The sequence below is a fragment of the Nomascus leucogenys genome, chromosome 4 (genome assembly GCF_006542625.1).
Source record: "Nomascus leucogenys isolate Asia chromosome 4, Asia_NLE_v1, whole genome shotgun sequence".
NCBI lineage: Eukaryota > Metazoa > Chordata > Mammalia > Primates > Hylobatidae > Nomascus > Nomascus leucogenys.
Window position 1 is genome coordinate 61545750 of NC_044384.1, and position 13483 is coordinate 61559232.

Below are 13483 nucleotides of genomic sequence, written 5' to 3' on the forward strand. Positions count from 1 at the left end.
GTTCTTTCAAATGTGAGTCAGAATGAAGAACATAAAAAGAAATGTAAGTAATATACAATAAAAACTTGGAATGGAATTACAGCAAGGCTTTATGAAGAGAAGTGCATTTAGAGTGGAATGAAAAAGAGGTTACAGTTTAGGGATAACTAATAATGACAAGCATAGTAGTTATCAATGTATTGAAAAATCTTGACTTCTGACATCTAATAGAACTTTCTTCAATATAAATGTTCTATCTGCACTATCCAGTGTGGTACCAGCCACATGTAGTTATTGTGCACTCAGGTGACACATGAAGAAAGAGACTCAAAGATCTGAATGGACATTTCTCAAAATCAGACATACAAATGGCCAATGGGTATGTGAAAAAATGCTGAACATCACTATTCAGAGAAATGCAAATCAAAACCACAATGAATACCTCACACCAGTTAAAATGGCTTTTATCAAAAAGGGAATAGGGTTCTTGGCAAGGATGTGGACAAAAGGGAAGCCTCCTCCACTGTTGATGGGAATGTAAATTAGTGCAGCCACCATGGAAAACTGTGGAGTTTCCTGAAAAAATTAAAAATAGAACTATCATATGATCCAGCAATCCCACTGCTGGGTATATATCCAAAAGAAAAGAAATCAATATATTGAAGAGATGTCTGCACTCCCATGTTTATTTCAGCACTACTTACAATAGCCAAAATATGGAATCAACCCAAGTGCCCATCAACGGATAAGTGGATAAAGAAAATGTGATATGTATGCACGATGGAATATTCCACCATAAAAAAAATGAAATCCTATCATTTGCAGCAACATGAATGGAACTGAAGGTCACTGTTAAATGAAATAAGCCAAGCACAGAAACACAGATATCATATGTTCTCACTCAGATGTAGGAGTTAGGAACGTGGATCTCATAAAGATTGGTGGTTACCAGAGGCAGGGATGGGCAGGGGGAGGGAAGGATGAAGAGAGGTCAATAAATGGGTACAAAAAATACAGGTAGATAGGAAAAATAGACCTAGTGTTTGATAAGTCAGTAGAGTGACTATAGTAAACAAACATCTATTGTATATTTCAAAATAGTAGAGAATAATTCAAATGATTCCAGCATAAAAAAAGGTAAATGTTTAAGGTGATGGATGTTCCATTTACCCTGATTTGGTTATTATACATTATATTAATATATTAATATCAAAATATCACATGTACCCCAGAAATATGCACATCCATTATGTATCAATAAAAAATAAAATTGTCACAGTCATAAATGAAATCATATCCTTCGCAACAATATCGATAGAGCTGGAGGCCATTATCCTAAGTTAACTGACTCAGAAATAAGAAACCACATACCATATTTTCTCATGTGTAACTGGGAGTTAAACATGTACACATGGACATAAAGATGGAAATAATAGACACTGGGGACTCCAAAAGTGGGGGAGGGTGGAAAGGAGCCCGGGGTTGAAAAATTACCTATTTTACCTAGGAGCCCCACCAATATGCAACATACCCTTGTAACATACAAGTAACCATTGAATCTAAAATAAAATTGTTAAAAAAAATAAAAAATAAAAAGACTCAAGATCTTTGCCACTCAAAACCTGGTACAGAAACAACAGCAGCATCACCATCACCTGTGAGCTTGTTAGAAATGCAGACTCTGTTTTAAGAGATAGAGTCTCGCTCTGTCACCCAGTCTGGAGGGCAGTGGTGTGATCATAGCTCACCGCAGTTTCAAACTCCCGGTCTCAAGCAATTCCACCACCTCAGCCTCCCAAGTAGCTAGGACCACAGGCTCATGCCACCACATCTAATTTGGTTGTTTTGTTTGTTTCTTTTTGGTTTTTTTTGACACAGAGCCTCACTCTATCACCCAGGCTAGAGTGCAGTGGTGCCATATTGGTTCACTGCAACCTCCGCCTCCCAGGTTCAAGCAATTCTCATGCCTCAGCCTCCCGAGAAGCTGGGATTACAGGCACGTGCCACCATGCCTGGCTAATTTGTGTATTTTAGTAGAGACAGGGTTTCACCATGTTGGCCAGGTTGGTCTCGAACTCCTGACCTGAAGTGATCTGCCTGCCTCAGCCACCCAAAGTGCTGGGATTACAGGCATGAGCCACCACATCTGGCCTAATTTTTTTTTTTTTTTTAGAGACAGGGTCTCACTATGTTGTCCAGGCTGGTCTCAAACTCCAGGAGTCAAGCAATCCTCCCAACTTGGCCTCCCAAACTCTAGGATTGTAGGTGTAAGCCATTGTGCCTGGTCCAGAAATGCATACTCTTGATCCCACCCCAAACCTACTGAATCAGAATTTGTACTTTTTATAGTGTATTAACATAAACTACATATTTAAAGTTTTCATAAGTGTTGACACCTATATCTGTAAAACCATCATCACAATCAAGCTAATGAATATATCCATCACCACTAAGAGTTTCCTTATAGCCCTTTTCCATCCATTCTCTCACCCCCCACCCCACACCAATCTCCAGGAAAGCACTGATCAATCACCTGTCTGTTACTACAGACCAATTAGTAAATTGGTAACAGAAACAGTAAATTGAAAACAAAGAAATTTATAATTTTCTAGAATTTTACATAAATATATAATGTAGTGTGTATACTTCTGCATGGCTTCTTTCACTCAGAATAATTTTTTTGAGACTCACACATGTTCTATCAATAGTTTATTACTTTTCATTGTCAAGTAATATTCCATTATATGAACACGCTGAGTTTGTTCATCCATTCACCTGTTGATGGTCATTGGATTGTTTATAGTTTTTGACTATTACAAATAAAAAGCCATTATGAACATTCATGTATAAATGTTCATATGGACACATGCTTTTTCATTACTCTTAGTTAAACACCTTGGAGTGGAATAGCTAGTCCATATAGCATAGATGCAAATTTAACTTTTAAGAAACTCATTGGAGGCCGGGCGCGGTGGCTCACACCTGTAATTCCAGCACTTTGGGAGGCCTCGATGGGTAGATAATCTGAGGTCAGGAGTTCAAGACCAGCCTGTCCAACATGGTGAAACCCCGTCTTTATAGAAATACAAAAATTAGCGGGGCATGATGGCGGGTGCCTGTAATCCCAGTCACTTGGGAGGCTGAGGCGGGAGAATGCTTGAACCGAGGAGATGGAGGTCGCAGTGAGCCAAATCACACCATTACACTCCAGCCTGGGTGACAGAGTGAGACTCCATCTCAAAAAAAAAAAAAAAAAGAAATGCACTGGCTTTCTCAACTGATTTTCATACTCAGTTACAGATCAAAATCCTTGTTCTACTCTTTCCCTCTTCTCATTACTACACTTAACGAGTCTAAGAAAGAAAGAAAGAGAGAGAGAGAGGGAGGGAGGAAAGAAGGAAGGAAGGAAGGAAGGAAGGAAGGAAGGAAGGAAGGAAGGAAGGAAGGAGGGAAGGAAAGAAGGGAGGGAAGGAGAAAGAAAAAGAAAGAAAGAAGAAGAAAGAAAGAAAGAAAGAGAGAGAGAGAAAGAAGGAAAGAGAGAAAGAAAGAAAGAGAAGAAAGAAAGAAAGAAAGAAAAGAAAGAAAGAAAGAAAGAAAGAAAGAAAGAAAGAAAGAAAGAAAGAAAGAGAAAGAAGAGAAGACAACTCATAAAATACTTGTTTTCCAAATGGTTGTACTATATTATGTTCCTACCTGCAGTGAGGGTTCCAGTTGGTCCAAATCCTACTGACGCTTGGTGTGATAAGACTTCTTCCAAACTGCTCATTACTTTAAAACATTTGATGTTTGAGCATGCTGCTTGTCATAAAGTTCTGTCTGCTACTGGACCAAAATCTGCCTCTTTGTAACTTCTTCTAGTTCCATGTTTTTACCACTGAGTAGTTGGGTTATCACAGTTTCTAATTCCATTGAGGAAGATCAATTATCTTTATTTTTTATTATCCATCTTATGTTTGATTCTATGTTTGATTAAATCAATTTTTCCCCAATTGTTTTAATCTCTTTGTCATTTTTCCCCACTTTCAGTGTTGTTATTTAAGTCTTTCCTCTATGGAAGTGTTTTTTAAAATTTTATTAATTTTAAAGTTTGGAAGAATTTGACTTTTTAAAAAGGTTGAAAGAGTAATTAAAATAGTCCCCCTCATACAAATTCTCTAGCTAATATTTCACTACAAACATTTATTTATCATTCTTGCTCCTCTCCTTTCTATTTATTTATTAATATCTGTTTTAGAGATAGGGTCTTGCTCTATCGCTCTGGCTGGAATGCAATGGTGTGATCATGGCTCACTGCAGCCTCGAGCTCCTGGGCTCATGTAATCCTCCTGCCTCAGCCTTTTGGGTAGCTGGAACTACAGGTGTGCACCACCACATACAGCTAATTTTTGTATCATTTTTTGCAGAGACAGAGTCTAGCTGTGTTGCCTGGGCTGGTCTCAAAATCCTAGACTCAAGTGATCCTCCAGCCTCGACCTCTCAAAAGAGATAGGATTAAAGGCATCATCACTGTGTGTAGCCTTTTTTCTTATCTTGACTCGCCTGTACGTTGCAGACATGATACCTTTTTAACTTTAAATAATTCAGTATATATTTCCTTAAAACAATGTCAATCTCACATAATCATAACAATTATCAAAATCAGGAAATTAATATTGGTACATTACTACCTAATCTACAGAAAGTACTCGAATGTTGCCAGTTGACCCCAAAATGTTCTTTATTAGGAGTTTTTTTTCCTGGTGCAGGATCCAACCCAGTACACACATTGCATTTAGTTGTCAAATCTTTTCTTTTATTTACTTTTTTTTTTGAAGACAGGGTCTCACTCTCACCCAGGCTGGAGTGCAATGGTGCATTCTCAGCTCACTGCAACCTCTGCCTCCTGGGTTCAAGCGATTCTCCTGCCTCAGCCTCCCAAGTAGCTGGGATTACAGACGCATGCCACAACACCCGACTGATTTTTGTGTTTTTAGTAGAGATGGGGCTTCACCATGTTGGCCAGGCTGGTCTCGAATTCCTGCCCTCAAGTGACCCGCCTACCTCGGCCTCCCAAAGTGCTGGGATTACAGTCATGAGCCACCACACCTGGCCCAAATCTATTTAATCTCCTTTACACTGGATGAGTTTCTCATTCTGACTTTGACTTTTATGACCTTGGTATTTTTGAAGAGTCATTTATAGAGTATTTCTCAATTTTTGCCTAATGGATCTCATGGTTAGATAGGATATCCGCAGAAGTGATGTTACATTCTTTTCAATGCATCCTACCAGAAGGTACATGGTGTTGTTAACTTTAATCAGCTGATTGTGGTGGTGTCTGTAAGGTTAATATCTTCACCTTTGTAATTAATAAGTATCTCACAGGGAGGATACTTTGAGACCATGTAAATATAATATTTCTCATCAAGCTTTTACTTAACATCTGTGTCTCCTGAATGAATTACTACTACATTGGTTGCCAAAAAAATGATTTTTTAAATTTCTATATCCTTTCTATAATTTTTTTTTTTTTTTTGAGACGGAGTTTCGCTCTTTTTGCCCAGGCTGGAGTGCGATGGCGCGATCTTGGCTCACCGCAACCTCTGCCTCCTGGATTCAAGCGATTCTCTTGCCTCAGCCTCCCGAGTAGCTGGGATTACAGGCACCTGCCACCAAGCCCGGCTAATTTTGTATTTTTAGTAGAGACGGGGTTTCTCCATGTTGGTCAGGCTGGTCTTGAACTCCTGACCTCAGGTTATCCACCCACCTCAGCCTCCCGAAGTGCTGGGATTACAGGCGTGAGCCACCGCGCCTGGCCTAATTCTTTCTTATTAGTTGGCATTCTACTTAAGGGAGAACTTTCCCTTCCCCACCATTTATTCATTTATGTCAGTATGGACCCATGGATTCTTATTTCAATCAATGGGTTATAATCTGTAACTATCACTTTATTTTTATGTATAAATCGTCCCAGATTTGGCCAGCGGGAGCCCATCAGGCTAGCTCCTGTGTCCTTTTTTGACATTTTGCCATCATTCTTTGAGCATTTCCTTACTTTCTGACACAATATGATGTTCCAGTCCCATCCTGTATGTCCATGACCCGCCCCTGGAATCAGCCAATCCTCCAACAATCCCTGGTTCCATTAGCCTAAGCTAATGTGCATGTTTTTGTCTTAGTTTTTGACAAAAAAGCTTAATTTTTTAAAACAATAAAATAGATAAAAGCTTAGAGAATAAGCATATAAAGAAAGAAAATACTGTTGTACAGCTATACAATGCTTGTGTTTTAAGCTGTGTTATTAGAAAAGCCAAAAAGTTTTTAAAAGTAAGTTTATGAAGCAAAAGTTACAGCAAGCTAAGATTAACTTATTATCAAAGAAAGAACATTATTTTTAATAGAGCTAGTGTAGCCTAAGTATACACTGTTTGTAAAGTCTACAGTAGTGTGCAGTAGCATCCTGGCTCTTCCCATTCACTCACCACTCACTCACTAACTCACACGGAGCAACTTCCAGTCCTGCAAGCTCCATTCATGGTAAGTGCCCTATACAGGTGTACCTTTTTTTTTATCTTTTATGTCATATTTTTACTGTACCTTTTCTATGTTTAGATAGATTTAGCTACAGATACTTACCATTGTGTTACAATTGCCTGCAGTACTCAGTACAGTCATATGCAGTAGAGGTTCATAGCCCAGGATCTACAGGCTATACAATGTAGCCTAGGTGTGTAGGTGATATCTACATTAAAGACTTAAAGGATTCAGGGGTGAAAGCTAGGTGATACCACTAGGTTTGTGTAAGGGCACTCTATGACATTCACACTATGATGAAATCACCTAATGACACATTTCTCAGAACAGATCCCTGTCATTAAGTAACTCATGGCTGTACTTGGGTGGTTGTAGACTTCAAATGGTATTAACAGACAGTTTTAGGACAACTTGACAAAGGATCTGAGTTATCATTGACCAACAGCACCACCCACAATCCCTCTGTTAGAGTAGGGTTTGTGAGGACCGAGTAGTTCAAGGAGCCCTGGCTAAGAGGCCTGGCTCATAGTATACCCACTGGGTCTGTAGACCCACCCAAAGGCCAGTTCCTTGACCCAAACTGCAAAAATGAAAATTGGTATACTTGGGATTTGGAGTACACCCACATTGGGTCATTAGTCTGTAGAATAAGAGCTATTATAGTGAGGAATGCCTTATGGAAACTGCTGAAGCTGCCTGCTAGGCTAAGACAGTAAATTAAAATAACATCAGATACCAGGAAGGCAGAGATCAGTGCCATCATTAAAGACTTAAAGGATTCAGGAGCGATGAGCCCTATCGTATCTCCATCTAATTTACCAATCTGGCTCTTTCAGAAAGTAAATGGGCCCTGGAGAATGGAGACTACCCCAGACTAACCCAGTAGTAGCCTCATTCCCAGTTCCTATACCAGATGTGCTATCAGTGCTAGAGCGCCTTTTTTTATCCTCCAAGCATTGTGTCAAAAAAAATTTTTTTTTTGAGATAGGGTCTCAATCTGTCACCCAGGCTGGAATACAGTGATGTGATCATGGCTCACTGCAGCCTCAGCCTCCCCAGGTTCAGGTGATCCTCTCACCTCAGCCACCCAAGTAGCTGGGACTACAGGCGTGCACCATCACACCCAGCTAATGTTTTGTATCTTTTCTCAAGATGGCGTTTCACCATGTTGCCCAGGCTGCTCTTAAACTCCTGGGCTTCAGTGATCTGCCTGCTTTGGCCTCCCAAACTGCTAGGATTACAAGCATGAGCCATCATGCCCAGCCTACTAGAGCATATTAATAAGGCTTCGGCACGTGGTATATAACCATGGATTTGGTGAATATATTCCTTACCATGCTGGCTGATTTTAAAAGATAGAACAGTCTGCATTACTGTGAGATAGATAACAATATTCATTAATAGTCATTTACAGTGTTTGTCACAGGCTATGTTGTCTTCTGCCTTCTGCCGTAATACATCAAGATACCTGGATATCAAATATATCTAGACCACCTGGACAATATACCAATCTATTACGTCGATGACATCATGCTGATTGACAGGACAACCAAGAACTAGGTAGTCATACACACATGCTCCAAAGGATTGGAGATAAACCCTACGGAAGATTCAGAGACCTACTGTTTCATTGTTTTTAGGGGTTCAGTGGTTGGGACATACCAGGGCATCACTCCAAAGTAAAAGACAAATTGCTATGTTTTGCATTCCCTACCGTAAAATGGAAATACCGTGCCTGATAGGCATCTTTGATTTCTGAAGAAACATATTCTATACCCAGGAGTACATATTGGCCCATATACTGGCCATATGGCTGTTCACCTTGAGTGGAGCCAGGAACAGGAAAAAGGCCTGCAGCAGGTCCAAGCCATGGTGCAATTAGCTCTGCTTCCTGTTTCATAAAATGCTGGAGACCTTAGCATGTTGGCAGTGTCTACGGTAGGCAAAGATATACCACGGAATTCCAGGGATGGATCTCTAGGGTTCTAGAGTAAACTTATGCCACCCAAACTTATGCTACATTCAAAGATGTAGACACCCTTTGAAAACCAGCTTCTGGCATGTTCCAGGGCCTTGGTAGAGACAGAACACTTGAACATGGGACAATAAGTGACTGTACATGCTTCCCATGGTGACCCTCTGAGTTATAAAGTAGGACAGGCCCAAGAGCAGTCTGTTTGTCACAAGATGAAAATGATACATCCAGGATCAATCTGAGCAGGACCAGAGGACACGAATAAGCCACCCAGCAGGCAGTTTAGGTCCTCGTGCCACCCATTGCATTGCACCAGTTCTGCTTCCCCAGTTTTTATCTATGGACACAGAGGTTCTCATACAACCAGCTGAAAAAGGAGGAAAAATTTCTAGCTTGGTTTATGGATGAATCAGCTAGTATGTAGGGCCCAAGGGGAAAACACTCAGCAGTTGCATTGCAGAAGGAGGGTAAAGGCGATACTATCATGGTGGAGACAAATGATCCTGCTCAGCAAGGTCATGTTGGAGGGGGCCCTGGAAGTTTGTGCCACCTAACAGGCAGAACTGTGAGCAGAGCACACAGTGGCCATCCACTTTAAGTAGAAAGAGAAGTGGCCTGAGATAGGAAGACATAATTCCTGAGCAGCTGCCATGAGTTGGCCATCAGGCTAGAATCTAGAAGGCAAAGGACTGACTGAAAGATGGGAGATGAAATTATCTGGGGTAACGCCAGGTGCAGTGCCTCACGCCTGTAATCCCAATACTCCGGGAGGCCGAGGCAGGTGGATCACCTGAGGTCAGGAGTTCAAGACCAGTGTAACCAACATGGTGAAACCCTGTCTCCACTAAAAATACAAAATTAGCCAGGCATGGTGGCACATGCCTGTAATCCCAGCTACTCAGGAGGCCAAGACAGGAGAATCACTTGAATCTGGGAGGCGGAGGTTGCAGTGAGCCGAAATCATGCCATTGCCCTCCACCCTAGGCAACAAGAGCAAAATTCCTTCACAAAAAAAAAGAAAAAAATTTATCTGGGATAGAGCCATGTGTATGAACACATGGGAGTGGGCACAAAGTGTGAAGAATTTTGTATCACATGTTAACACCCACCAGAAAACATCTACAATGGAAGAGGCACTGACAAAAGCACTCAGCAGTTGACATGGACAGAACTGGTGTGACAGGCACCTGGGTGGAATGGCCATGCTACCAGAGATGGAAGCCATGTGTAGGCCCTGTAGCAAGAACTTCCATGCACCAAAACTGACCTAGTTACTGTTACTTGTAAATGTCCATATTCCCCAGCAGTAGGGACCAACACTGAGCCCCAGACACAGCACTGTCCTTTGAGGAAACCAACTGGCTATTTGGTGGCAGGTTAATTCATGAGGCCTCTTCCACTCTTGAAGGACCAGCACTTCATCCTCACAAGGATAGATTACTATTCTGAGTAAGGGTTTGCCTTTTCTGCCTGTAGAGCCCCAACTCTCACCATTAACTGGGGTTCATGGAATGCCTGGCCACAAACATGGAATTCCATACACATAGCATCTGATTAGTGAAGGAAATACAGGAGTGAACCTATGACCATGGGATCCACTGGTCACATCAGGTACTTGCATTCTAGAATGTTGGAACAGACATCCAAAGGTGCAACTGAAATGCCAACTTCCAGGAAACTCTCTGAAGTAATCATTCCATAGGCTGTGACATATTTATTAAATCAGAGACTCTTTATGGAGCTGTGTCCCCTGTAGGAAGGATATGTGGGAATGGGAATTGAGGAGTAGAACCAAAGTGGCTCCATTAGCATCACTCTGAATGACCCGCTGGGGAATTTGTGCTTCCCATCCCCAAACATTGCCTTTTTTTGGCCGGGCATGGTGGCTTACTCCTGTAATCCCAGCACTTTGGGAGGCCGAGGTGGGAGAATCGTTTGAGCCCAGGAGTTCAAGACCAACCTGGGCAACATAGTGATATCCTGTCTCTACAAATAATTTTAAAAAGTTATCATGCCTGTAATCCCAGCACTTTGGGAGGCCGAGGTGGGCGGATCATGAGGTCAGGAGATCAAGACCATCCTGGCCAACATGGTGAAATCCCATCTCTACTAACATTACAAAAATTAGCTGGGCATGGTGACATGCACCTGTAGTCCCAGCTATTCAGGAGGCTGAGGCAGGAGAATCGCTTGAATCTGGGAGGCAGAGGTTGCAGTGAGCCGAGATCGCACCTCTGCACTCCAGCCTGGCGACAGAGCAAGACTCTGTCTCAAAATAAATAAATTAATTAATTAAATTAAAATAAATAAGTAAAAATTAGCCAGGCATGATGGTACATGCCTGAGGTCTCACCTACTCCAGAGGATGAGGTAGGAGGATCGCTTGAGCCCAGGAGATTTAGGCTTTGAGGCTGCAGTGAGCCATGATCACATCACTGCACTCCAACCTGGGTGACAGAGCAAGACCCTGTCTCAAAAAAAAAAAAATTGTTTTAACTTAACACTTCTGTCTTTCTGTTCTCTATCTTACCAGATGTTTGCTTTTTTCTTTACTAACCTACTCCTTCTGCTTTGCTTCCATTTATTTTGTTGTTTTTCTCCCTAAATTTTGATTAGATTCTAAATTCTTTAAAAAAACATAAGTATTTAAACCTATAAATTTTCCTCTGGTTTCTACCTTAGTAGTATATTACATTTTTTATGTGTTGTGTATTCATTTTCTACAGTTTCAGTTAGTGGTTTCTCTTTGCTGTAAGAACTGTTTAAAATAATTTTGAATTTCCACATAGAAGGAATTCCTACCCCCCACAACCCCCAAACTTTATGAATTCCTAGTTGTATTGCATTGTAATCACAGAATGCTGTCTTCACTATTCTGTTTGGACCTTGCTGAGGTTTTCCTTTATGGCCTAATAGTTTTAGTGAGTGTTCGTGGGCAATGGAAAGGAAAGCACATTCAGTTTTCAGGATGTATACATTGGCATGTTATCAATCAGCTCTATCTTATCAGTTACTAAGTTCTTCTCTGATTTATTTATTTTTTATCTATTGATCACTGATAGTCTGAGAAACAGAAAGGTTAAATACATCTACCCAATTCTCCTAGCAAATGGCAAACTTCTCTAGTAAATGGCAAAATCCGAATTCAGGCAATCTGACTTCAGTTCTTAACTACTATACCACGCTGGCTTTCATGGGTATTTGTTAGATTTTTCTTCATATGTTGTCACTTGGGGTCAAACCATTCAGAAGAAAGACAGATCTCCCAGGGAAACAACTTGAAGTCAATAAAAAGGATTGTGAGGACATAGGAGTTAGCAAGATACTCAGGAAGTCAGTGATATGGTTTGGCTGTGTTCCCACTCAAATCTCAACTTGAATTGTATCTCCCAGAATTCACACGTGTTGTGGAAGGGACCCAGGGGGAGGTTAATTGAATCATGGGGGTGGGTCTTTCCCGTGCTATTCTCCTGATAGTTAATAAGTCTCACAAGATCTGATGGATTTATCAGGGGTTTCTGCTTTTGCTTCTTCCTCATTTTCTCTTGCCACCACCACGTAAGAAGTGCCTTTCACCTCCCACCATGATCCTGAGGCCTCCCCAGCCATATGGAAATGTAAGTCCAATTAAACCTCTTTTTCTTCCCAGTCTCGGATATGTCTTTATCAGCAGCATGAAAATGGACTAATACAGTAAATTGATACCAATAGAGTGGGGCAGTGCTGAAAAGATACCCCAAAATGTGGAAGCAACTTTGGAATTGGGTAGCAGACAGAAGTTGGAACCATTTGGAGGGCTCAGAAGAAGACAGAAAAATGTGGGAAAGTTTGGAACCTCCTAGAGACTTGTTGAATGGCTTTGATAAAAATGCTGATAGCAATATGGACAATAAGGTCCAGGCTGAGGTGGTCTCAGGTGGAGATGAGGAACTTGTTGGGAACTGGAGTAAAGGTGACTCTTGTTATGTTTTAGCAAAGAGACTGGCAGCATTTTGCCCCTGCCCTAGAGATTTGTGGAACTTTGAACTTAAGAAAGATGATTTATGATATCCGGCAGAAGAAATTTCTAAGCAGCAAAGCATTCAAGAGGTGACTTGGGTTCTGTTAAAGACATTAAGTTTTATAAGGGAAGCAGAGCATAAAAGTTGGGAAAATTTGCAGCCTGACTATGCAATAGAAAAGAAAAACCCATTTTCTGGGGAAAAGTGCAAGCCGTCTGCAGAAATTTGCATAAGTAGCAAGGAGCCTAATGTTAATCGCCAAGACCAAGAAAATGTCTCCAGGCCATGTCAGAGACCTTCATGGCAGCCTCTCCCATCACAGGCCCACATGCCCAAGAGGAAACAATGGTTTCATGGGATGGGCCCAGGCCCCACCTGCAGTGTGCAGTCTAGGGACTTGGTGCCCTGTTCCCAGCCACTCCAGCCATGGCTGAAAGGGGCCAATGTACAGCTTGGGCTGTGGCTTCAGAGGGTGGAAGTCCCACACCTTGGCAACTTCTGCGTGGTGTTGAGCCTGCAGGTACACAGAAGTCAGAAATTGAGGTTTGGGAACCTCTGCCTAGATTATAGAAGATGTATGGAAATGCCTGGATGCCCAGGCATAGCATAGGCATAGCAAACGCGGAAGTTTGCTACAGGGGTGGGGCCCTCATGGAGAACCTCTGCTAGGGCAGTGCAGAAGGGAAATGTGGGGTTGGAGCCCCCACACAGAGCCCCTACTGAGGAACTGCCTAGCGGGGCTGTGAGAAGAGGGCCACCGTCCTCCAGACCCCAGAATGGTAGATCCACCGACAGCTTGCACCATGCACCTGGAAAAGCCGCAGACACTCAACACCAGCCTATGAAAGCAGGTGGGAGGGAGGCTGTACCCTGCAAAGCCACAGGGGCAGAGCTGCCTAAGAGCATGGGAACCCACCTCTTGCATCAGTGTGACCTGGATGTGAGACCTGGAGTCAAAGAAGATCATTTTGGAGCTTTAAAATTTGACTGCTCCCCAGATTTTGGACTTGCATGG